The sequence below is a fragment of the Ambystoma mexicanum genome, chromosome 2q, assembly GCF_040938575.1.
Source record: "Ambystoma mexicanum isolate Mex_15411 chromosome 2q, UKY_AmexF1_1, whole genome shotgun sequence".
In the NCBI taxonomy this organism is placed as follows: Eukaryota; Metazoa; Chordata; class Amphibia; order Caudata; family Ambystomatidae; genus Ambystoma; species Ambystoma mexicanum.
In genome coordinates this window covers 852225365-852252208 of record NC_090924.1, presented here as the reverse complement: position 1 = coordinate 852252208, position 26844 = coordinate 852225365, and positions in this window count along the sequence as shown.

Genomic DNA, 26844 nt, shown 5'->3' with positions numbered 1-26844 from the left:
TTCAGTGGCCAGTCTATGGTAGTTTTGAAATTTTTTGAAATTGCCCAGCTAGAGCATTTTGAATCTGTATTGTTGAGAAAAAAGGCTAGGCCTGCAGCATTTTATTGCAGTTAGAGATTCGAGGAAGGAAGCTATTCAGCGCAGCAACTCAGAAGTAGAGAAAAGCATGCACGTAGACACATGGTGAATGCTGAGAAAGCATTGTTGCAAGATAAGCAGGTACGGTCAGAATCCATTAGAAATATGGCTAAGGTTTTTCAACTAGATGTGCAAAAGATATATCCTCTCAGGATTTTCATACATCAGATGAGTTACTTAATAAATTATTGAATGAACGTAGAACTGTTTCAACTGCACCACCTCCTTTTGTGCCTCCTCCTGTTGTTGTTCCTCCTCTACCTATTGTTGTTCCTCTTCTTCCCATTTTTGTTACCCCTCCTGCACTTCCACCCTTCCCGACAGTTGACTCTTTGCCAGGTGGTTCTGCTTCACCTGTAGTGGTTGAAGGGGCAGGAGCTGATCCAAGAATAGTGACTCGTGGCACAGTATCTAAAAGCAGAAAGAGAGAATTGTATATGTGGGCTAAAAATTACATAGACGAGGGGGATGAATCATCTGTTTTAGTTGTGATTTCTGACCAAGGGGTTATTCCTGAAAAGAATATTTTGCTAGAAAGGATGGGAACGTATTTAGTTGATATATGGAGCAAGTTGATAAACGGCAAGCTTCATATGTGCAGAAGCAATTTCTGCCTCCATTGAAACCAATAAGTGAAGAAAAGCGCATTTGCACAAGAGACGCTCTTAGATGGATTTCATATGTTTCAATTCCTCCCATTGAAGTGCATAACCTGTTTAGTCAGTATGCTCCGGGGATGCAAAGGAAAGTGTTACAGGTGATGGTAGAGTATCTACAAGATGAATTTATGAAGAGAAAGGAATGTTGTCCTGCAGATTTGATGGATATTCGTAAAAGAGCATTTTCGCCCCGATACTGCTTTCACTACTTTGTCACTTGAATTAGCCTTGTTGCTTAATAGATGTTCAGATGTGCCTACTTTACAATTGCCAATGAGGGAGATTCCTCCGACATTTGTTCCAAAAGTAGAGATTCCAGCTAATGCTGCAGCAGGAACACCTGCCACTACTATTGAAGCACATTATGTCTCAGTTTGTCCATTTTCCATTTTCTAGACAGGAAGTGACTACCATTAGGCAATCAATTCCAGATATTAGGAAAAATCCAACTGGATTTTATAAAGAAATTGAATTCGTTTTGCATTCATCAGTTTTCACGCTGGGTGATATAGATTTGTTGTTTCCCGTGATCCTTCCTGCTGATTTGTGGAAGCAGATTCGAACTGTAGACGATCAGGCAGGGATGGGTGATACATGGGATGCCTTAGTACGCGTAGATGGGGAAAGGAATGCCAGTGAGAAATCGCCACAGTTGATACAGATGTTGCCAGATAGAATAGTGACTAAATTGAAAACTCTGGTCCTGAAAAAAGAATCACATGGGATAAGCTTACGGCTTACATGCAATTGAAGTCAAAGGATGCAACCAAGTATTTTAACAGATTTGAGCAAGTATTTTCGAATTTTAGTGGTCAAGACTTAAGTACAGAGCCAGGAAAGAGGCTGTTCATTGATACATTTGTGTGTGGATTATTGCCTGAAATCCAGTCACAGATCATGGCTTCTGAGAGTGCATGGCAAGCGAAATCACAATCTGAAGTGTTACACATGGCTCAGTACTATGATTGTAGGGTTAATACAGAGAAGGGGAAGGTGGAAAAGAAGAAGGGAGACCTGAAAACTAGAGTATTATTGCAGCAAATAGCTAGAGGAGCCAGTGGTGGGAATACACAGTTCAGAGGTCCATTTACACCACAGGGTGGTGCATAACTGGGTCCCCTACACATGAACCATGTGCATATTGTAGACAGGACGGTCATTGGCGAGCACAATGTCCGATCCTTCAGCACAGATGAAACAGCACGTATGGTGCCATGGGTATACGATCCAGAGGCCGTCCTGGGATAGGAGGTCCTGGTAGAAGTCAGTATGCACAGAATCAACAGACATCATCACAAGATAATTAGCAACAGAGTGTTACTAATGGGAATATTTTTCTTAATCCTTCGAATGTCTATTTTTCGGAGGATTTTGGATCTGACGAAATACTGTTAGACTAGGAGAGCCTGAAGCAGGGTCTGGAACCGATACCTATTCCCGTCGATCAGAAAGGGCCCTTTGTTGAAATGAAGGTGGGGAATAGGGAGCATCTCTTTTTGATAGATACAGGAGCACAGAAGTGTTCTATTGATCATTCACGGGTTCCAGATATTCCACTGTCAGGGTATAACAACATTTCTGTAGGGTACTCTGGTACGCCAGCGGTAAATCCGGTCTCTCTGCCGGTACCAATTTCACTGGGACCATTCACTGATTCTTGTCCATTACTATTGATGACAAATTATGGGGAAAATTTGTTAAAATTGAATTTATTAAAGACATTCAATGCTTTGATTTACTGTTCTCCAGATGGAGTGTACTTAACGATTTCGCCCCAACAAACTTCTGGTCCACAATTTTTGTCTATGCCTTTACCAACAGAATTGAATAAGGTTTTGACATGTTTATGGGCAGTTACTGATAATGACATTGGAATTTTACAAATTGAACCAGTTAAAATTGTGTTGAAACCAGGAGCTAAATTGCTGCGTATTCCGCACTATACGATTTTGGTTGAAGGTGAACAGGCTTTGAAGAGTATTATTTCTGATTTCGTACAACGAGGTGTAATTGAGAAAATTGCAGGGAGAGTGTGTAATAGTCCGACTTTACCAGTTTAAAAGAAAGGGGATAATGCAATTCCTTTTCGTTTTATTAATGATTTGCATGCAATTAATAAGGTTGTTGCTCCACAGTTGCCGATTGTGCCTGATGTTACCACAATTCTGACTATGATTCCGGCCACGGCTACACATTTTAGTGTTGTGGATTTGAAAAACGCCTTCTTTAGTATCCCTGTGCATGTTGATAGCAGATATTTGTTCGTGTTCACCCTAGGGGGACGCTCGTTCACATTCACTCATGTGCCGCAAGGGTACAATGAGAGTCCAAGCATCTATAGTACAGCGTTGAAAGAACAGCTTGATACGCATGAGTTACCTTCCACTTGCACATTGTTGCAATATGTTGATGATCTACTTCTAGCTGCTGATTCTGGAGCTGCTTGCAAAGAGGGCACCGTGTTGCTGCTTATTCATTTAGCAGAGCATGGGTATAAGGCTTTGTTGCAGAAGTTTCAGTATTGTCAACAGGATGTCGGCTATTTGGGCTATCTCCTGTCGAGGGAGGGACGAAGACTGACACCTGAATGGATACAAAGCATCTCAGATATGTCTGTTGCAAATACACAGAAAGTGGTCAGAGCTTTAATAGGCATGGCCTCATATTGTAGACAGTTGTTCCCGAATTTTACTTTGTTGATTAAACCTATTTTGGCACTGACAAAGAAGGACATTTCTTTGCCTTTATCGTGGAACATGGATTGCCAGAACGCTTTTGATTTGCTTAAGGCTGCGCTGTGTTCAGCACCAGTTTTGGGCACACCAAATTATGAAAAAGGCTTTGTTTTGTATGTGAATTAATGTGATGGATGTTCTTTGGCTGTTCTGACACAGGAACATGGGGGCAAAAATAGGCTGTGCGGCTATTTTTCCTCCACGTTAGACCCTGTTGCTTCGCCGAGATGTTTGAGAGCTGTAGCTGCTGCTGCATCTGTAAAACAAAGGGTATGGTTTTAGGTCATTCTTTAACCATGATGGTACCCCACTCCGTAGACATTCTATTAAACAGAACGCAGACGCAACATCACACATCAGCCCGATTAACAAGATAAACAATATACGAGCTGATTCAATTTGCTCCGCATATCCAAATTAAGAGATGTTGTTCATTGAATCCGGCTATTGCATTCTCCACAAGAGAAGGATTGCAGTGACGAAATGTCACATGACTGCCTCTTTATTACAGAACAAGAAACTAAGGGCAGAATTGATTTAATTGATACACCCTTAAAGAATCCACAAGGGGAGTTATTTTGTGATGGCTCCTGTTTTAAACTTCTGGATGGTGCATCCACCACTGCTTATGCAATCACCACGTTAAGCACTATTGTGGAGAATAAACCAATTGAACATAATTCTGCGCAGGCCGTAGAGATGATTGTGCTAACCAGAGCTTGTGAAATTTCTGAAGGGCTTAGTGTAAATATATACAGATAGTCAGTTCGCATTTGGGGTGGTTCTTAATTTTGGTCGACTGTGGGCTGAGAGAGGATTCTTGACCTCACATGGAACAAAAATTCAACATGGCACTCTGATAGTCCGGTTGCTGTCAGCACTTGTGCTTCCTACGCAACTAGCAATAATGAAGTGTGCCGCACACCAGAAATTGATGGACGATGTAGGAAAAGGTAACACTTTTGCTGACAGAATAGCCAAATAGACTGCTATTGATTTGCACTCAAAGAAGTACGTGCTTGATCCAACAAGTTGGGTTACTGACACTTGTATGATGGACGAAGGAATAATCTGTATAAAAGAAATTCAGGCTGAAGCTACCCCAGAAGAAATTAAACAGTGGGCTGAGGGTCCTGCGGGTCTAGATGATGAGGGTTGTTGGGTGCATAATGAGAAGCAAAGACGGACACGACCCAATGTCTATTTCACTGTTATGGTCACCATGGCTCATGGACCAACATACATGTGCCAAAAAGATTTGCCTACAGTTAGATCCCGTCTGTTATAACACTAATATCCAGAAAACTGCTGAACGTTTGGTCCAGAGTTGCATGATTTGTTTGCAACATAACATTGGGAAGAGAACACCGACACCGAAGGGCAGTTTTGGTCCCCCCTCCATGCCTTTTGAGGTGATCCATTTTGATTTCATTGAGATGGAACGTTGTCAGAACTATAAATATGTCCTAATTGTGATCTGTGCATTTAGCAAATGGGTTGAGGCTGTCCCAATGAAAGATTCTACAGCAATGTCAACGGCAAAGACCATGCTTAAGGAATATTTTCCTAGGTTCGGCTTGCCGAGAGTAATTTGGTCAGATAATGGTCCACGTTTTATTGCTGCTGTCATCCTGCAAGTATGTGTGAGATTACAGATTGATAAATGGTTCCACTCGGCCAGACATGCTCAGAGTGCCGGTCTTGTCAAATGCCATAATGGAATTCTAAAGAACAAAATTGCCAAGGTGTGTGCGCATAGCAATCTGAAATGGCCTGACGCTTTGCCAATAGCCTTACTATCAATGCGGACGGCCGCACAATCAAAGACAGGGCTCTCCCTCTATGAGATTGTCTTGGGGAGACCAGCCAATTTATGGAATGTTCCGAGACCCAAGCAGTTGAAAGACATCAAATATCCGCTTTTGTCTGACTATTGTGATTAGTTGACTCAAAACTTGCATTTAATTCACCAACATGTACGAGCAGCCCTCCCTGTAAAATACGAGGGGCCAGGTCATCGACTCCAATCTAGTCAGTGGATCCTGGGCCAAACAAAAATTTTGAGAGGGGAATAGGAGCGGGAGCACTGGATTCCCAGGTGTCTGCAGTATGGGAAGAAAAACCGGGTTATGACAACAAGAAAACAAAAAGGATGGTGAAGAACAAACACTCTGAAACACTGTATGTACTGCCACCTGCCAATCAGGCAGCAAAGGCGGGTCTCCAAGAAAAAGAGCAGGACCTTTGCAGCAGTGCTCCACTAACTGATGTGTAAGTGTTACCCCAGTGTATGCCAACATCAGCAGCAGCAGAAGGATCACAGGGTAGATCCTGCAGATGAAACTTCAAGGGAACAGGACGTGAGCCGGAAACCAGACGGAGAGAACAACAAGGGGAAAATCCAGAGGCAGTCCAGAAGAAAGCATGATCCGCGGTCAGTTGCCGGGTGAGTCGTACCGAAGTGCCGTAGCAAGGGAGAGGCAGAGGCAGTCCTTGGTGAGTGTTCCGAGTCGTAGCAGTACCTGAAAAGGAGTTCCGAGCCAAACGCTGTAACCGAAGGGAAGCAAGAGGAAGTCCAAAGGCAAATCCAAAGTCGTGATCCAAGAAGGTGAATCGAACAAAGCAAAAACGAAGATGCCAAAACCTGGAGAATCACTGCTGAGAAGCAACGTCTGTTCCGTGCAACATCTGTTTATAGCGTTGTCACAGCAATTAGGTCACATGACCGGTGTACTGTGGAGCAGATGTTGCTGAGGATGAGTGTACAGTCACCATGGCAACTGCCAACGCTCTACGGGGAGATGATGATGTGGATGACTCCTTTCATATGTCATTTTGCTACAAGACCATTGGGAGAACCGGCGCGACCCCTGCCGCTGTGCTGTGGGCAAACGTGCATTGTGGAATGTGGAGACAGGGTGTACCTGACGTGAAGCAGATGGTGGTTTGGAGGGTGTATTCATGACACCTGGGGAGATTGCTGCTTCTTCTTTTTCTTCTTCATCGTCGATCGATCTTGTTTCTGCTTCTTCATCTTCTTAAGGAAACAACAACTCTTTGTTCACCGATCATTCAGTACCTGGAGTTGTAAGGTACAATCTGCGATCACGGAACAGGATTTAAATTCACGGCCAGCTGACATTACATTAATGTAATAGAATAGGAAAGTACAGGTAGGATTCTGTGCCCACACGAAACCACTTTTGAGCCAGTCCCTCATCATTCCGCTGCTTCATACAATAAAAAGCAGGGACCAGCAAAATTACCTTCAAGCAAGATAGGCCATGTGGTCAAGTGCCACCCACGGATGAACTAAAAGAGCCTAAGAGTGAGGCTTCTTAACGGATGCTGAGAAACTATGCCTATTTTAGGGGCCAATCATACTGAAAAGGATCTTGATCATTTTGCTGATAATGCATCTGCCCATCGAGGGTCATGGCCCCTGAGGATCAAATGGATACTGATCACAATAACAGCTGGTATTATAATTGCATTGACATTCGGGTTTTGGTATCTGGAGAGTACACACCCGCTTGATGTTTTATTGCCAACTGCAAGTGTCTCCACCTTATGCGCATTTGCACAATCTTCATCCTCGAGACCTCCAACATAGAGGGGGTTATCATAACAACACCCTCTTGATGATCATGACACAACCCATGCCATGAATAAGACCAATTGTTGGATATGTTCACATCTGCCACAGGGATTGGGTTGGTATATACATCCTCTCCCTCTAACTACTGCATCTTATGCTTCGTTTAGGGCATTATTCTTTGGCCGATGTAACGATAGTGTCGCTGGAAATTTTGATGGGACTAATCTCAATGAGTTTGAAAAACAAGTTTTAGAACCTTTAGGATGTTCTCGGTTTACGAATAGGAGCACGCTAAGTGTTGCTTCTATTAGGCCTTCTGATAGACTTTCCAGGCCTTTCCAATCAATGATTACCTTTAAAATGGCTCCCATAGGTAATAGGGATGCCATGCCTCCTTCCTATAATGTTAACCATAGTCCACACTCTGTTCCATTTTGCATACGGTTTGGGTAAATTTAGGTACATTTGAGGGATGTACGAACATTGCTGTGCTAACTAGTGAAGATAGACCTCTATATGTAGGAGATCCTGTTTACTTTGTTTGAGGTAATGAGGCCCATCCTTGGTTGCCAAGAGATTTGGAGGGTACTTCTTATTCTGCTGAAGTTTCTATAACTCGTCCCAGGCGGGATGAGGATGGTGACACTCCCTCACAGATTCTGGGTGATGCTGCTAAATCTTTTGTGCCATTTTGGGGACAGATAATAAACTCCCGAGATATTAGAAAATTGGCAAGGGTTTTAGAGAAAACCATCAATGAAACCACTGTTATCCTATACAATATGACACAGGAGCAAATGGCTATTAGATTAGTGTCTCTTCAAAATAGGATGGTGCTTGACATCATTCTAGCTGAGCGTGGTGGGGTGTCCAAAATGGTGTGATCTGTGTGTTGTGTTTTTGCACACCTGAAGTACTGAAGTACATGTTCCAGAGGGAAACTGGGATTTTGGCACATGGTTCTGGGACCTGTTACGATCTTGGTGCTGGAAAATCTTTGCAGTTCTGATGGTGATCCTTGGCATTGTATTGTTTTGATGCTGTTGCCTACAGAGTCTTCCTGTAATTTGTTCTATGATAGGGGGAAGTTGTGCACAAGTGGTTGGTAAACTAGAACCTAAGACACATATGACCAGAAAGATTACTAATGCCTTGGTAATGCAGGACGTCACAATAAAGGAGTCAATGGCAATCAATGATTTTGAAGATAGCGATTAAGGATGTTCTGACAATGATACATGGTTTTCGTAGGATGCTAATGTTTGAGTAATGCTCTTGGCTCAGGCCAAAAGGAGGGTTTGTAAAAGTATATTTCAGAGTTATAAAAATAAATTGGCATTTTTGCAAATAACTAAAGCAAACAATTTGAATTGCAAACTCATACGAAGGATATGCAAACATGATAGTAAGTCACTATGGACCACAATACGGAGCATAACTGATACTAAGTCAACCAATAGTGAAAATACTATATCTGCACAAACATGGGAAAAATGTATTTCCGAAAAATCTGCTCTTCCGAAGCGTTTTGTAAAAACGGATCAGTGCGTAATAACTAATTCAGAGGTCAAATCGTTTGCCTGTACTGAAATTGACATTATCTGGGCAATAAAAAAGCTCTCTCACTCTAAAGCTTTGGGTCCAGATGGGATTCCCCCGTGTGTCTACAAAGCAGATCCCTCACTATGGGCCCGCATTTTAAAGTTGAAATATGACACAATACGAAAGGCTATGAGCACACCAATGCAATGGGGAACATCAATAATTATCCCTATATTTAAAAAAGGCAGCCCTAGGGATCCCAGAAATTATCGGCCTATATCACTAATAGATACATCTGCAAAAATGTTTGCGTCACTTGTACTCTTTGAATTGGAGAACTACATATCGCAACGGAACATATTATCTAAAGCACAGATTGGATTCAGAAAAAATATGGGGACTTAGTTGAATGCAACTATCATGTCCCACATCTTGGCAAATACTAAAAAAAAGGGAGGGGCGCCGGTCTACATAGCAAGTGTGGACTTGACTGCAGCTTTTGATAATGTCGTAAGGGAGTTACTATGGAAAAAATAGCATACCAGGAAACTTAATATTCTGGATCATGCGATTATACTCATCCACAGCATACAGGGTGCAGATTAATAAGGAGGGAGCCATGACCGAAACAATTAAAATAGCACTAGGTTTAAAACAAGGATGTAACCTAGTGGCAACTCTTTTTAATTTATACCTCTGTTATCAGGAGAAATCTGGAATGCTAATGGTATGTATCCTGTAAGAATGGATGATTTGAGAATCCACTGTTTGGCTTTTGCTGACGACTTAATTATTATGGATTCGACTCCAGCGGGATTACAGTCAAAGTTGCACGTTTTTGAGAAGTTTGCCTATGTTACCTAATGCTGCTAAAACAAGTATTATGGTCCTGCATGCTGGAAAGAAGCTAAAGACCTACAAATGGAAATTGGGTGATGTGATTGTGAACAGGCCAGATATGCTATCTTGGTTATCAATTTAGTTTTAACTCTTCAGTTGAACTTTGGAAAGAATGATTGAATCAAAAGGCCCGACCTCTAGGAAGTCAGATGAAAATTATTTTTGCCAAATATTGTCAATTTTCCCTAATACCGTTGAGGGACTTCCTAATAATGAAAGCACAAACTGTCTTGGCTTATATCTTAGATATGTGCTTGTTTGATTTAACTCTGTTCCTTGATTCATTACAGGGCCGTTTGATAAAGGGTGCAATGCATTTAGCATTAGTTATCCCAAATTGTGTCATTAGGCATGAATTAGGATTCATTTCATTATCATGCAGAGCTCTATGGGGCACCTTATGCAATTATGCGAAAATGCTAAATCCACCGAAGCATAGTCTATATGTTGATTTGAAATTACTGCTTAAGGCTCAAACGGTCCCGTCGATCAATCAGTACAAGAAACGGATGGAGGATGCTCTCGACAGTTTATTGGTAACACAGGAGGATCTATACCGTAGACCTGCATATGTTAAAAAAACTGTTTGAGAAAGATTGGGCATCTACTATTGAGCAAATAAAGCAATGTTCAACCTACACGGAATATGCTAAATTTATTCAGAAGTGTGTTCCTTGCAGTAGGTACCTTTGCATCTTTCCATGCGCAACTATAAGAGCTCAATACATGCGATTCAAACTGAATCAGTATCACACAAAACAATGCTGTGGTAATTGGGCTAATAAACCTTATGTATTGCAAGATATGAAATGTCGATTTCCCGGTTGCTCTGAGTCTCTGGAGACATTGAAACACCTGATTTTGGAATGTCAACATTTTAACTCAGCACGTTCTATGTTTTTAATGACATTTGTAACATTTGATTTCGAAGATTCCAAAGAAAACTTGTGGAAAAAGCTGATGAATTGTAATTATTATCCGATATTTGCATTAGGACATCTCCTAAGGACTATTGAAAAGGAATTGGCCTTGTGTGCCTGATGTTAGCCAATGTTAAAAAAAAAAAGAAAAGAAAAGAATTGGATATTTTATGAATTTTGATATGAAAGTTAAGATAATGATTGTTTTTGTGTTTTTAATATGATGAAAAGGTTATGAAATTTTTTAATATTGTAAATAGATAATGGATTTATAAATGGAAATATGAGTTTTTGTAAAGGTTTTATTAACCAAACACAAAAATAAAGTATATTTTGCATGAATACCGTCTGATAGTAAACATTGGCCTGAGCACATTCGCATCGCACTGTAAATCGCATTTGAATGAACCTGAAATAGGCTGACTACGCCGCCATTTTAAAGTTATCTGCCATTTTGATTAACTCATGCTTTCTGTCCCATGTTAGAAATTGTGTTTTCAGCTCCAGCAGAGCAAAATTACTTACTTTGTACTGTGTCAACGTAGATAAGTATGTTGAAGCTGCTGAAATTGATTGTTTGTCCTGCACTAAGGAAACCTTGGAGCTAAACAAGAGCCGTACTAATTAATAATTTAGATGCCATCTGTACCAACAGTGTCTTCCCCATTCAAATAGCCAAGTAGAATGATGAATAGCTAAACATGTGCATTTGCAGAAATAATAATCCCAAGGAAACATTTGAGGTAACCAGATGTTGAACAAGGCCTGCTTGCAGCCAAAACTCTGATATCCAGGGTCCTACTCACTGGAGCGCTCAGTCCCTGCAAGTGCTCTCTGCATCCTACTGGCTGAACAGGGCAGGACTACCCTTATCCTTGGATACGTGGAAAGGGTCTGCCAGCAAACAAGAATCAATGAAGTGACTCCTGGCTCTCCCTGCATTTCTGAATCACTTTGACAGCATCTTTGGGGACCTTTGGCACCATCCATGCTGCTACAAGGGAGCCAGCATAGTCACTTTCAAGTTCAACGCATGATCATCTCATGCATCTCTGAGTTCTGCTTGACACCAATGCCAAAGCTCTATTGTCTCTGCATAAGAGACCCAGCAAAACTTCTAGCATCCCCAACTCAATACCCTATGCCTGGTTATCAGCCTCTCTGACCCCCACGCCATTGCCAATGCAGTACCTCAAGTCATGTAGAACCAGTTGAACATGCTCACTGCTGAAGGCAATTCTTTGCTTCTTCACATTAGGGCCAAGGAGTCTTCCAGCGTCACTGACCCGACACCACCTACCTTTCACCAGAGTCTTCGACCCGCAAGCCATTGCCTAACAAAACTGTATTATTGTATCCAGTTGACTCTGCTTCCCGACTCTACCCTTCCTTGGAACAAAAAGCACACAGTCACCCAATTCGATGCCATAACAGAATGAAAAGCAAGAATAAAGCTACTGCTAGCGATTCTCTTCCCCTGGCCTGCTTACAATCGCCCTAGCGACTAGTAAGGTCCGACTGTCTACATTTTTTTTAAGACTTCTCCAGTGACATTGTTCATGAAATGATTGCCTGTGTTCCCCATCCTCAAACCCAGAGTACCCTTTTTATTCCAAAGTTTCAAGTTTCTGATTTTTCTCTTAAATAGGTGTGTGTCATACGTCTGTGGAGACACTGCTCTGTGTGGTCCAGGTGGCGCATGTGTCTGCGGTGCATTTCAGGCCTGCAGTACCTATTCCAAGATGGAGCTCACAATAAGTCTCTGACGCCGAGCCATGTCATGATGTCACATATCCACAGCAAGATGGCTTCCGGCAGCACAGCGACACAATGTACACTGGCTAATTATCTGGTAGGATTGTGCAGCAACCTGTGACACAAATCTCCTAGTTGATGCTTCCTAGTTTGTTCTTGTTCCCCCTCATTCCTGGCTCCTGGCTTCTAAATCCCCCCCTTTGTCTTCTTCATGCTTACCTGTTGCTCTGTACCTCCGTTCCTGGAATTACCTGTGCTCCTTACCTTCAGTCCTGGGCTTACCTGTGCTCCTTACTTCCCGTCCTGTGGTTACCTGCTGCTATTCACCTCTGGCCTCGGTTACCCTAATACTGAATCTCCACACAGTATTCCTGCTCTGGTTACCTCTTCAGCACCTGCCTTCCATTATGTCTTCATAACCTGCCGGCTGTTGCTATCAGAGAGGTCTTTATACCCTGCAATGGTTTTCCTGTGGCTGCCGCTCTCGGGGCTACTTACTCTCTTGTCTCATTACCTGGGGAGAAGGTAGTTCCAGTAGAGACAGACTGTTCCTCACTAAAAGTCGGCATCATCCAGTGGAAGTACGTGCAATCTCTGTGTGTTATACTGTTTTTGATTCATCCATTTGTATTTTTAGTTTAATTAAATTATCCTATTTTTATATAACCTTGGTTGGACATTTGCTTGTTTTAGAACTACAGTACTATTGTTGTTTGGACTGCCTTTGTGCTAGCTCATACCCTTCCAGAAATGCATAGCCCACCCGCGACTTGTTCTATCGAAAGAGGAGAAGAAGGTGTTCCTGTTGGGCTATGCTGTTTCACCTTCATGATTGGGATCACTGCTGGTTTAGGAATAGTGTGGGGCTGAATATAAGCTTTGTTCACTACTGATGCCAGAGTGGTAGTAATTTCGCCACACATGGGACCTCAATTGCATTTACCGGACCATCACATTTTCCTCCGTCTTCTGAACTGGAGGAGAAACCTGCTGCTATCGGACTGACCTAAAAAGGACTGCTCTGTTATATGCTACCTGTCACACTATCTGTTGGTATGAGTAAGTGTAGATATATTCTAATACTGCAAGTAATATGTCTATTAATGCTATCTCTTTCTGCTTTAAAAGGGGATTGGATAAGGTTACTCTTTACACCATGGCACCGACTTCATTTGTGGAACCTCTGCTTATAGCTGATACCCAATGAATTGATCAGTTTCCTGTTACGTGTGGTATGCCTTACCCACAATCAGATACTACAGCAAAATATCTTCAGCTCCACAACACAAGAGAGAATCAGGGTGGAAAGAGTTTGCTAAAGACATGCGTTCCCTGGAACCCATTGTAGGCATTTAATTAAACTGAGACAAAATGTGTGGTCCGTCTTTATTTTTGGAGAAAGTAGCCAGTGATGACTTTGTCTCGGGAGGATAGCTCAGCGGCAGCGTGGTCACCTTGCAAGCAAGACGACATGAATCAACACAGGTTCGATCCCCGGGTCCGCGCTTAGAAACTTCTGGCTGTTAAGCGCGTTATAAATAGCCTATCATATCATGTTTTTGGCATTAACACCCTAATTAACCACAAATCTGTAAATTTGCACACTATGCTCTTACGAAATTGTATGGTTGGATAATACTTTGGTCTACAAGTGAGGCCAATGTGCCATGATTGGTTATGAACACTGCAACTTACATTCCTGACCATTCAACTAATATGTATGATATATTGCACACTTGCAAATCCACAGCTAATTTATACTGAGAAAATACAGACAAAGGATAGTGCTAGTGGGGTTGCCTCAAAGAAGGCATGAACAAGATCTTTGGGACATTTGTACATGGTGTCCTGATCATTTTGGCAGTGCTGTTAGGGTACATTATGTATTTCTTCTCATAAAGTGCGCTCTAAACTGCAATTGCGAAAGCAGTAGGTTTCAGCAGAAATTGACGATGATGAAGGCTGAAGAATTCAACATAATGGATGTTACGTAGAAATGTCGTTCAACGTGTTTACATTGTTCAAGGCCATTTCGAATAAAAGTGAGAGGAGGGTAACTTTTAGGTAAAAACATAACTTGCTACATAATATAATCTAAAACTCAGAGACTTGTGAAAAAAAGCACAGTGTCTGTCATTTGAGGGCAGTGATAGTGTTTACCAAATGATTTGAAACCATCTTACAGTGATCTACGTTAATGCAAGAGAAGAAAAAATAATGTTCACTGCACTTTTGATATTTTGCCATATTAGCACAACTAGAAATGTAGACTGGTTCCTCTCTGTGAAAATTTAAGAAAGGTATCCACGGATAATGCCACTTAACACCTTCCACTGGGCCACTTCCACCTCAAGGTCCTTTGCAAGGAGCTACCCTTTTTGCGTCTGCGACCCTTGGCCATTACCTTGCTAGTCTTGAGTCGCATTGACTACTGTAATGTCCTGCTCTTAGCCCGGCCTATGGGTCTCATTTGCCAGTTACAGCTTCTGCAAAATCTTGCTGCATGGGTGGCCACTAATATTGCTCATGGAGTACACATTACTCCTGTACTCCAAGCACTTCATTGGCTCCCAGTTGCCAAGAGGATCGAGTTCAAGTCTTTATGTTTGGTCCACGGGGCGTGTTACTGGCAGGGGATTGAATTTCTTCAAGATAAATTTGCCCCTTATCTTCCTAGATGTACTCTTTGCTCTGGCAACACATGCTTGGCCAAAGTCCCCATGTTCCGTTTATCTAGGGTTGGTGCCCTTGCCTTACCAATTGCCATGGGCAAATTGTGGGTCGCCTTGCCCCTGGTTCTTAGACAGACCCAGAATCACTATGAATTTAGGTAGCTATTGAAACACTCTTACTTTAGGCCTTCCTATGTTGCCCTCTTTCCTGTGTTTTGTAGCGCCAAGATGCCCTTGGGTGGACATGCGCTATACAAATTTGGCTAGCATAACATAACATAATAATGCCTACTCGCTTCTTCCACTTTGCAAGTACATGTTTCATAGCAAATTATGTTACACCCTTTCCCAGTAGCAGGTTTTTTCTACCCACTAATGATGTGGAAAGCCTTTGAAAGTGAGGTTAGCACTTATTAAAATATATTACTTTCACTTGAATGAGCTTATAGACATTTCTGCTTACTTTCCATTGAATATCATGCAATCAATAATGTATAAAAGCCTGTTGAGTTGTGAGTGAAGGGGGCATTCATGATGGTTACAAAGGGTACTCTGTTTGAGTTTGCGTGTCCCACAGGACTTTTGAATAATGACTTATCTGAATTGGACCTAACCCAAAATGATCTCTGTATTTATGTTGCAGAACAGTGTCAAATCCTTGCAGCACCTGTCAGGCTTGCAACTATCAAATCATTATGCGGCTCTTTTCAAACCTCTTTTTTCTGTGCTCCCAGCCAGCCCCTTCTCTCTGTGCCCTCGGCGAAGCCCCTTTTCTTTGCACCCCACAGATCACCCCCTTCCCAATTTTGCAGGGCCATTTCCCTGGGCCGGCACGCGTTTGACCCTAAGAACCAGGCCAGCCCCCCTGCCTCTACTCTAGTCTTGAGATCACTGGCTCTCCCAGCCCCACTTGCTTCAAATATCGTTGTTCATGTGCCAGATCACAATTCCAAATGTTGGCAAGGATGACTCTGGCTTTCCTATATCTCAGGATGACAAATTCACATGTATATATATACATTGGGGATAGTAACACCCATTGTGCTACAGATAACCTACCAACATTAGATTGCGCTACCTATAACAGTGAGTGCCTTGGGCCCAAAATTCTGTAAGATGGCCCTGCTTCGTGTCTAATACAGCCATATAAGATTCTTTCCATTATTTAGTGCGTTGGTGGACTCTTTCTGTTAAAACAAACACCTGTTTCTGGAACCATGTTACTATTTAGCTATAATGACCCTCTTTGCTAAGGGCAGGAACCAACACACACACACACAAATGACAAAGACCACTCTCCTCTGACGCATGTATATAACGTTAGTATTGAAGTCATATAATATGAGGGAAGGTTGTTTGATGACAATAAGTATGTTCACGAAAGTCATGGCAACGTCTTCAGTTTGGAATCCACTTCTCTGACTTACTGGCTCTTTTCAAGGTTGTTCTGGCAATTGGTGGATGTGTGGGTCTTGCTTTGCCTATGGCGAATTGAGGTCACAGGGTTATGCGTCTTTAGAGCAGTCAGATGGGGCAGGGCGGAGTCAACACCTAACGATATATAGATACATCAATGCTGTTGTACTTATTTTGATCCCTCTCTCACCTCTGCCGAGGGTTGCTTGGCTCCGATGTAGATATCGTCTTATGAGAAGAGAGTGAGAAGTTGAATACCCAACCTTTTTTCCTATTTCTAAACAGTGTAATTTAAGTGTTAAGGAGGGGGGATACATTGTCTGGAGTAGTTTGCACTCTCTGGAAAGAGATCATGATGGGGAACTGGGGAACAGAGCTGGAATCCCAAAGATCCAGTGTGACCGAATGCCCAGCTGAAGCTTTGGGGTGGGAGCCTAGGCCAGGCTTGCGCTTCTTCAAAGAGAAGTATAGATACTGGCATGGTGGCATAAGGACTGAGGATATAAAATAAATAGATATAGGATGTTTTGGGGAACATAGACGGACTGATTATGACTAACCGTGCATGTGACACAGTCAATGAGGTTAGAATCTAGGTTCTGTTTCACAAATTACACTAGGAAAGAAGGACAACTCAATGAGTTATGGTATAACTGCTTTCAGGGGATGGGGAACTGAGAAGTGATAAGAGGCTCAGAATTTTGGATAACAGCACAAACGCAAAATATACCTCTTCAAGATGGCTACCAAATTTGATGAGTACCCAGTATTGACGCCCATGCTTGTGCAGGCTGGCTCACATTCATAATAAGCTATGGGAAAACGTACGCCAGAACACAGTAGCAGAATAAGAAGACATAATTAGCCTTAATGGAAAGTTTAAAACCTGCTAGGATATATTTCTTCTATTAATGGGGAGACAGTTGTGAGAAGCGCAGTGACTACGGGTGATAAAATAGGGAAGACAGATGCCGCCAAATCAGCTTTATGCGCCCCAACAAATCCATTCCCAGTCCCAAATTGAATGTGTGTTGAGTTCTCTGAATTCAGAAATGCTGCAATGATAGGAAGCTGTGAAAACAGGTACAATTGATCTATGTGGAGCAAATAGACAGAACGACCACTACACAGGTAAACTCCCCATAATCCCTAAACAACGCAGATGACACCAGTGCTTTCACAGGGGGGGCTCTGATTTTAAGCAGGAGTAAATCATATGTTACACTTCCAGACCAATATCACTCACAACCGAGGGTGCAGGGTAGTCTTGGCTGCTGGCATGAGAAATCTGACTGTGTAGGCTGAGGCGACAAGCAACTTCAAGAACACATGCAGAACACTTTGTGAGGCTACAGCAAATCTACAAGATTGATTAATCCATTCAATGGGGAGGGGACATTTTGGGAAGAGAAGGGCTGAGAAATCTCGGCCTGCAGAGGAAAACTAAAATCTGGGAACGAACAATGGAGAGTTATGCGCTGAGTCCAGGATATCGTATGAAGAGCATCGTGCCTTGCGAATGCAGAGTCTGAAGCAGTTAAAGCACCATCATACATGCACACATTCAAATGCCCTCTGTTACTGCCTTTGAACGTTGGCCCAAATCAAGGGACCATTCTGCACATTTAAAGCACATCACAAAAGGAATGTGCTTTGAAATGCACCTACAACGAAGGCATTCCCCTGACCCTGGTTATAACAGGTGAAGGGTGATGCACATTGCATGACAGGTTAATTCTCACCGTAACATGTACGTTTATTTTTAATTGGAACAGCAGCGACATGAACCGCTGCTGTCTCACTTGCATTTTTATTCCTCACACATGGATATCATTTCTTTTTTTGTTGTGTTGTGCACTTCAAGTGACAGGCCCTCCAAATACCCACCTGGGTGCTGGGAACCAGTAATACATTATTATCGGGAGAGTTCTTTGGGCACTAGCATATGCAAGAGGGCTGGCAAGTGCACTGCTACCCAGCCCCTGGAAAGAAGCATGCAGTTATACTTTGACAATACAGTGACTTACACATTTCCCAAACTAACGCAAAAAAAAAAACAAATTCTCTGTGCATTTTATATTTGCTCCAGTTTTACAAAAGTTGCCAGAAAGCATTCAAGTCATACTTTGATGTGGTAGGGGGTACAATGATAACCTGATCGCTTGTTGGAGAATCAAAATAAGGTAGCCAGCTTCCTACTGGTTCTGGCGATTGGTTAATCAACTCCACAGGAGATGTTTGATTGGATGGAAGGTGACACTATTGTAGGATCAGAGATGTCTTTAAGGCAGGACAAAAGGGGCACTTATCTCGGGCCCCCACCTAAAGAAGTCAGTTCCCATTGGTCACCAAACTTAAATTGTATGCCAGGATATTTTATGGTATGCTGCCGAGGCTAGACCTATCGCTTGTCTGTTGTTGGCAAGTACATTCTGCTCTGATCAACTCACCAGGTGATCCTTTCAGTGCTCACTGTAATATATGTAGTGTGCATGTGAACAATGACACAACTCCTCTAGCAGTCTCACTTTTCTGTGGGAATTATATTGAGCATGTGCTATAGCCAAAGTTGAAATGCCTATTGATATATTTCCGTGCCACGATGGTTCTGTAGATGGCTCAGTGTGTTAAGCAGTCATTGCAGATATCTGTGTTCATATGCAAGATTACATGACCAAATTACAGCAAGACCGGCGCAGCCTTTCCTATGTCCGAAGTTGATGAACCTGTATCTATATGTACTTTGTTTTGCAGCACAACAGGTGCTATTATCAGCAATGTAACTGCACCAGATAGAGCAGGCTATGAAAACCTCACATAGTATCAGCATGGTGATGGTCTAGAAATTGATTTGTTAGATGATGAGTTGTAAAACCTAGGCAGCCGCCGCCAATGATGAGCATCAAATGTTAGTCCGAGAGATGATTAGGTATCCAAATTCAAGACAGTGGAACCAAAGTGTTAATGCTTGTATCCTAGATTTGTCAGCAGACCATACAGTGATCCTGGACAAATCATCTTATATCACTGAAATTAGGGTGCTGTTTTCTGTGAAAAGGTTTGCTTTCTCACATAGTGGTGACATTGTCTAGCCCATTAACTGATCTTTCTTTTTATGTAGGCCATTTGAGTGGAAGGTGTGGGATGTTTTAACCCACTAGGCTCTGCCCTGAGCCATCACTGTGTGCTGGTGACACCAGAATCAGCAAAATGGCCGCGAAAATCCCATGCACTCTGCCAAGCACAAAATGATGGCTGCCAGATCTACTTTGCCTGTTGTCATTAGTGGAAGGAGACCACACTGCTGAAACCTTTCACTGGGCTGCCCACAGAGTGAACATGGAACTGCATGAAAGGCAGTGCTTTATTGCAAGGAAACCCAGAAATGGCTCTGAAATCCTTTTTTTTTCTTGGTTTCTTTCCTGATAAGAATTATTGCCAGAATCCAAAGATCCAACCCAGTAGAGCCGTGCTGTGACCAGATAGCTGTGAACCAGAACCAGAGCAGATCCAGTCCCGTCCCACTGTGCAGTGTCCAGAGTGCCTTGCTGATTGCAGAACCGAGCGCCTCGAGTCCAGTCTGGTGTGCCCAGCAGAATTCCTGTCCAGAAATCTTGACTGACCTGAATCCCTGACGGTTCTGTCCAAACATTGGTAGTGAGTATCCATAGCATAGGACTGTCACTAGCATATGTACTGTCCATAAGTCATCCATATCCAAACCCATCCTCTCTAATATCCAGAACTGCATTGTTAGAATATTTTGAACTGCCTGAACTTTCCATCTCATCCCTATTATCTTCTGTACTAGTAGTGTTAAAAATATCTTTGCGCTGATATATTTTCTGAAGAAGGCGAGCGTCTCAGCAGGCTAAACCATCCAGAGATATCCTGGGCTAGTGGCTGTGCTGTTGTGTAGTCTGCATCTTTATAGTCTACACCTAGTGTAAAGAAACCTTGTTTGTAATTTTAAAAGTGCATTCTTGTTTTGCAATTTTGCCTCTTTCTGAAAAAAAAACGACCTCCACAAAAACCTTCAGAACTTCTACATCATTAATGCTAGAAAGGAAATTTAAGTGTCTACTTGAAGCTAACATCCTAAGCTCCTCATAGTTTTTCTGCAATCGTGCTTACTGCAAGCGGAAATGTTTGCTGCAAATTTTTAATTTGGCTGAAATCTATGACGTGTGAAATAGCTGTTCATTGCACTCGACCTCAAAATTAAGTTTTCTACTTGCTCGTTACTCAATAATCATTGCTAGTGTTTGTCTGAAACCATACAAAGCAGCTCCCATTAGAATTTCAACAATTTTAGGGATTTAGACCATTTTCAGCGTATTATCTATTCATGCAAACCCAACTTTAAAACCATTTTGACAAGTTTGCAATCATTCCTATTTCTCTCTCTGTGTTTGCTGGGGGAAATTGGGATTGATACTATTTTGTTGAATTATGTATTCCTGAAACCTGTTTTCTCTCCTTCCATCTCTTTATATCGCATATTGGGGGGATTGAGTAGTGTGCAGGGGGAAAGAGTAATCATATTGCATTTTGATTGAACCCACACAAAAGTATTAACTCTGTGCTGCATTATTTTTCCCATCATTACTCCTTCTGATTAAAGAGATTGTTAGTGTGACATCACCCCATTGGTGATCATTGTATAACCATCAAAAATAGTGATATATATATATATATTGTGAAATCCATAAATAAATATTTTAACTTTGCAAACCAGCCTGCTTCCTGGTTCAGTGTAACCGGGGGGATTCAAAGAGAGGGGAGTGATATAAGTGGTACATCGTTCAGAAATAAAAGAACTTATAGACATAAATAAATAATTAAGGGTTTCAGCTGTGCATCAAACGCTAGGCATTGACTTAGGTGAAGTGCCGGGTTGGAATCACTTACAAAGGGGATCTAGACAGATGAGAGTGGACCTGTGAGTGGAAGGAGGGCACATTTAAGACCCCCCTCCCTTATTCCTATGCTTCCCAGGTGGGACCCAGTTGTGGCTGCTCCGGGTCCAGGGCCCCAGACTCGAGGCACTCATGTGGGAACACCTCAGGGAACCATCACCCCTTTGTTCGAAATGACCCCATGAGTGTTGCCATATTCCCATGCATACCCGCATATGGTTAAAGCAGGACCCCATTTTGTTACATACAGACTCCAGCTTGCAAATAAGCGGGAAGCCATTTAGATTTCACCCCAGCCTGCAGCCATCTCTATAAAGCGCGCAGCCAGAGTAACCCTCTCCTGCCACCTCCTCTCTGCTGTCCGCATAACCGCCTGATTCCCACGATAAGGCTGCCAGCAGAAATGCAACAAAATTCACACTGTATCACTTGCTGTCCAACTCCCTTCCTTGATTCTGATGCAGCTCAAGGGAGAAGGCAAGAGCCAGGGCTATCTGTCTCTGTAAACCTGCCCTGCACCCCACAGATTGTGGCCATAAAAACATAATCCCTGTGTACCCCGGAACAGAGTCAACAACGAAAGAGACCCTTAAATCAGTGCATGTATTTTTCCTTCTGACCTGCACGTGCAAAAAGATGTCCTCTCATTGTGTGTGGTATTCATATGAAGTGTACCAATGAGTAAAGTAATGTAAATACATGTACAAGTGTTATTAGAAGTTCCTATGCTAACCTGTTATATTGAAGGAAGAGTGTATGTTGCCTTATAACATTGAAATATGTACACGACTAATTGTGCTCCCATAACAAGTAAACAACCTCACACCTATGCAAGCCCGCACAATGCTACCCAACTGTTGACAATGTAGAATGTAGTTGTATGCATATCGTTAGAAAATGGTATATGAACCGTTAGTCGTACTTAGCTATTCGTGCTGTGTGATTATTTGTCAGATATTCTTCTCATATCACCCCCTGTTTTAGTGTTATGACATTGCTTAAATTGTATGAAGATTGAAAGATGCCCTAAGTGTATTTCTCTCAAACAATGAACTAGCTAAATGCTTATGAGGTGGTAACCCGTTACATGTAAATATAGAAGACTAACCATTATGTGATGTGAGACCAAAATCCATGAAAGGGGGGCCTAAGCCCATCCATGACCACCTCGGCCTCGTATTGAGTTATGTGTTTGGACACCTAATCATTGAAACCCCTCCAAGGAAAGACACGTCTAAAATGAAATTTTTTTTTTGTAATCCAGTCACAGCAACCGTATACCCCAGCCTCCCCTTGTCAATATTGAACGAATATCTCCAACCCAGTATTCGAATATGTTTGGACATGAAAGTGATATCCTTGATCCTTGATAGAAACATATAATTGATGTTCACTAATGGAGAATTAGGCCTTGTTTTTACATGTGCAACCTACTGGCCTTGCTGCCGGACGAAATGATCAAACGTATGAATGGATGAGAATGTGTGGCCACAAGGGCATTTGACAGAAGCAGGATATTGATGTATCAACACTTTGGATGTCGGACAGATGAGCCCAGCTGAACTTTCGACCCCACATATGACATCATGACGTCAACTCACATGCACCCGTGGACCAATCAGCCATCACCGACCATTTGGCACCCGTAGGTGCCTCCTCTTAGTGACCAATCCCGATCAAATATGTGCCCCCTAGGCCTCCCCCTTTTTTGATGCTTCATTATGTGTATAAAAATGAAATGTAACATGTTTTCTGCAGAGCAATCGCGGCGTGAGCAGAGTAGATTCTGTTTGCCCTAACTTTAGATAAAAAGCCTATAATCGCACTCTCACTTGGTCTTGGCCTTATTCCCTCCTGGGATGTTCCTTTATTGACTCTGTTGGGTAATTCACCAGCAGGCCTGTGGGGGGCCTCTCACCTTCACCTGATATTGCAGGCCTCTGAAGCACATATTCTAAGGTCTACTCATTTGACACAAAAAGAGGTTTGCTTTTCTTCAAAGGTTTTTCTGTACGTTTATTAATAATAATTTCACAAGCCTGTGTTTTGGGCTTATTTAAAGCTTTAAAATACAAGAGAGAAACACAGTTGCAATCTTTTATGGTCACATAAGTTATTTTGCTGGTACATGTATGCTTCCCTTGATGGTGGACACAATGATGCTGTAATCATTCCCATTTTCCCTAATATTGTTCTATAACATTTTGTTTTTAAAAATGGACAAGTTAGGTTATGTGGTGTGTGTATTTTCCAAATCCATTCTATAAAACTGGATCATTTTAGTTCGTACTAAGAACTGGAATTTAAAGTGCATGAATTGCAGAGTCGGCACACATCCCAGCTTCACTGCATAACTGATGTGTGCTCCGGGTCATCTCATTTAATCTTGCATTGCCTAACCTGTCAAAAGTGCCAGTCCCTAAACTTTCAAATTTGGTGCCCTTCAGAGTGATTTCGTTCTCAGGGTATGATCTTCAAAATAGCCTCACTCATAATTTCACTGGCTATAGTGGTGCTTCCTCTTTAATAATAGTGAGCTTTGATTTATTGCACAAAACATATTCTGTAATGGCAACACTACTTGAAAACCATACCCCTCTTCTAATCTCAGTCCATCTGGATGTGGACTCCTTCCTGGTAGCTTTTAATCGTCATCTTCCATTTATGCTATTGTATGTTTAGCTATCTCCTTGCTTCCAATTGGTCTCCTGTATCCATGCTTGAGCACTTTTGCATTTCCTGAGGCAGCTAAGCTGAGTCCTCTGTCTATTCGGGGTTATGTGCACCTTTTTCATAGAATCTATGTCCTGCATTTGTAGTATGCACTGTATAACTTTCTCGTGGCTGCTTTTCATGGAAAGTGTCCTACCCATATCCTGGAATACAACTGCCCTCTTTGTGGATTACTAATGTGGGCCTTGAAATGCAACTTGTTTATAATTTGATTAGAGCAACAAAGGATAGGGTAAGGTTATGGAAAGGGAGAACCCTTGCTTATTTTGATTGTTGCGAGGCACCATATAAAGCTATGTGTTGTGATAGCAATGCAGGGTGGGGTTGCAACCAGACAATCTGGATCCCTTAATTCCTTAATTCCTATGGTTTGGTGGAGGGGGGTCAAAGGTGTCCGTTCCCCAGGCCCCAAAAGTGCTTAAAATGGAACTCGGTATGAGAGGTCATACTATTTTTGAGTAATGTATTGCGTGGCATGCATTGATGGCAATGCTCAGGGCGCTCAGTGGCTGAGGTATTCTCAGTATTTCATGTACAGGGGAGGTGGACGAACAATGAGATCCTGTTAGGGATCGTCAAGTAGGTCAGCCTCCATCAGAGCAAGACATTTCTTTACAATTTTACAAAATACCAGGACAAATTCAAGAAAAGGAAAGTATGGAGTTATTGAATAATATCAAATTATAGCAGGTGTACCGTGCTTCACAAAGTAATTCCTACTTCAGTCCTAGTTTGAAGTTTCTTTAATTAACCAAACCAATGTTTCTTTGCAGACAATATTGCTAGTCTTTCCTGTAGGAAGTAGTGTGAACAAATTGCCTTAGTTTCCAACTCTGGAGCAAGCCACATAAAGCTGAGCATGAGAAAAGCATGAATCCCATGAATCCGTTCCAGATACTTTGAGTTGGAGCATTGAGATTGCGCAGCAACATTATTGGTGTCCTGATGTACAGCCGAGGCAGCAGCAAGCTCAACATAAGTGCTGTACGTTTAGGGCTGAAGCATATAAACTTCCTACTGTTGGGGTGGCACACATTTATCAACTTCTGTGTGAAATGAAGTTTCTGTAATTATCATGAAAGATTTGCCAAGATGTGAAGAACAGCGTCATTGCGGACACTTTTGAAGAGACATGCACCGTTTCCTGAGGTGGCACACATTTATCAACTTCTGTGAGAAATGAAGTTTCTGTAATTATCATGACAGATTTGCCACGATGTGACGAACAGCGTCATTGCGGACACTTTTGAAGAGACATGCACCGTTTCCTACCACATGCATTACTACAAAAGCACCGTATTGTGTCACCCGCATGACTTCAAAAGTGAGTGCTGCTATTGTCAGCTAGAATGCAGATAGTGTGGAAAGTATAGGAACAATGAACTGCTGTAGTTTAAATCCACTGCTGAACTTTAGGAACAATGAACGTAGAACTACGGCACAAATACGGCGCAGAGTCAAATGGCAGGGGTAAGCATTGCAGACTGCTTACAAAAATAAAAATCTGAATAAGGTATACTTGTTAAATTGTCTACACTATGGATCCTACACACATGCCAAATTTCAGATTTCTATCCTGTTGGGAAGTATGCTGAACATTTCAAACAGACACACAAACAGATCCATGCATTGCAGACTGCTTTAAAAAAAGAATATTTGAAGAAATGTATATTTTATACTCTTTGCATTGTCTACATCATGGAACCTACCCACATGTCACATTTCAGGTTAGTAGCATGTTGGAAAGTATGCTGAACATTTCAAACAGACATACACGCATATCAACAAATGTCCCTTTTATATTATAGGGCGGCGGTCGCCACCCTATAGTTGAGGTGAGTCAGAAACACATATGAACTCCTCAAAATTCTATTGTTAATAACCTTTGAATTGAGTAACGTATTTAGCCAAGCTTTCAAAAGTGATTAAACGTCTGCGGGCACCGCCAGACTGCAAAGTTTCGTAAAGATATGTTAAAGAATAAGATGGTTATTAAGCATCAAAAGTTTTGTTTTTCTCCAAAAGTGCAGCCTACTTCACATTCATTGACCCAGAGACAAAAGAGTTCAATTTTGCCAAAGGGCACAGCCTAAACCGATGGACGGATTTGGATGAGGTCTGAAACAACTTGCGCACAATGTGTTGACTCACGATCCATGCATGCTTTGGGGTTATTCTGTGCCATAGTTATTTTAAAATTTGACGGAGAAGGGGGTGCCCTCTTCCCCAAAAATTATAGTTATATCTCTCATTGTGCATTGTAGGATCATGGTTTTCAGAAATGAAATGGCCGCCATCTTGTTTTTCCTCTCGATGCAAGAGATATTTGCGGCTATAGCCGAGGTCATGGGAAAATGAAGTGCAGTAAAAAGCTATTTGCAGGTCAAAACACATAGAAATGCCATCAGGGTAGAGGTGGGGGATAGCTAGAAAGCAATGAGTGAAATTTGGAAGTTGGGGGTGCAGGGATCGAGTTTGCAACACAAAGCTTTCTGTAGCCTCGGCTATAGCCCATCTGAAAGCAAACTGCGTCATAGAAGCAGTGTGTGCTCTGGGGTTAAAGGTAGAGGGCAGGGGAGGTGAGGAGGCAATCTTGGGAGTGGGGGGAGCTGGCACAGATGAGGGGGACACTTGGTGATGGCATGGGGAGGAGGGAACCATTTTCTTCCAGCTGGTTTGCAGACATTCGCGGCTATATCCGAGGTTACAAAGGACTACAGATAACCGCGGGTATGTGTAGTTTGGTACCCGGACTTACTTTTAAAAAAAATAAATGTTTAAAGATGTTTGGGGGTGAAAAGCCACTGCCTAGGGCCATCTAAGTCTCCCATTCATTCAGTAACCAGGACAGACTCTG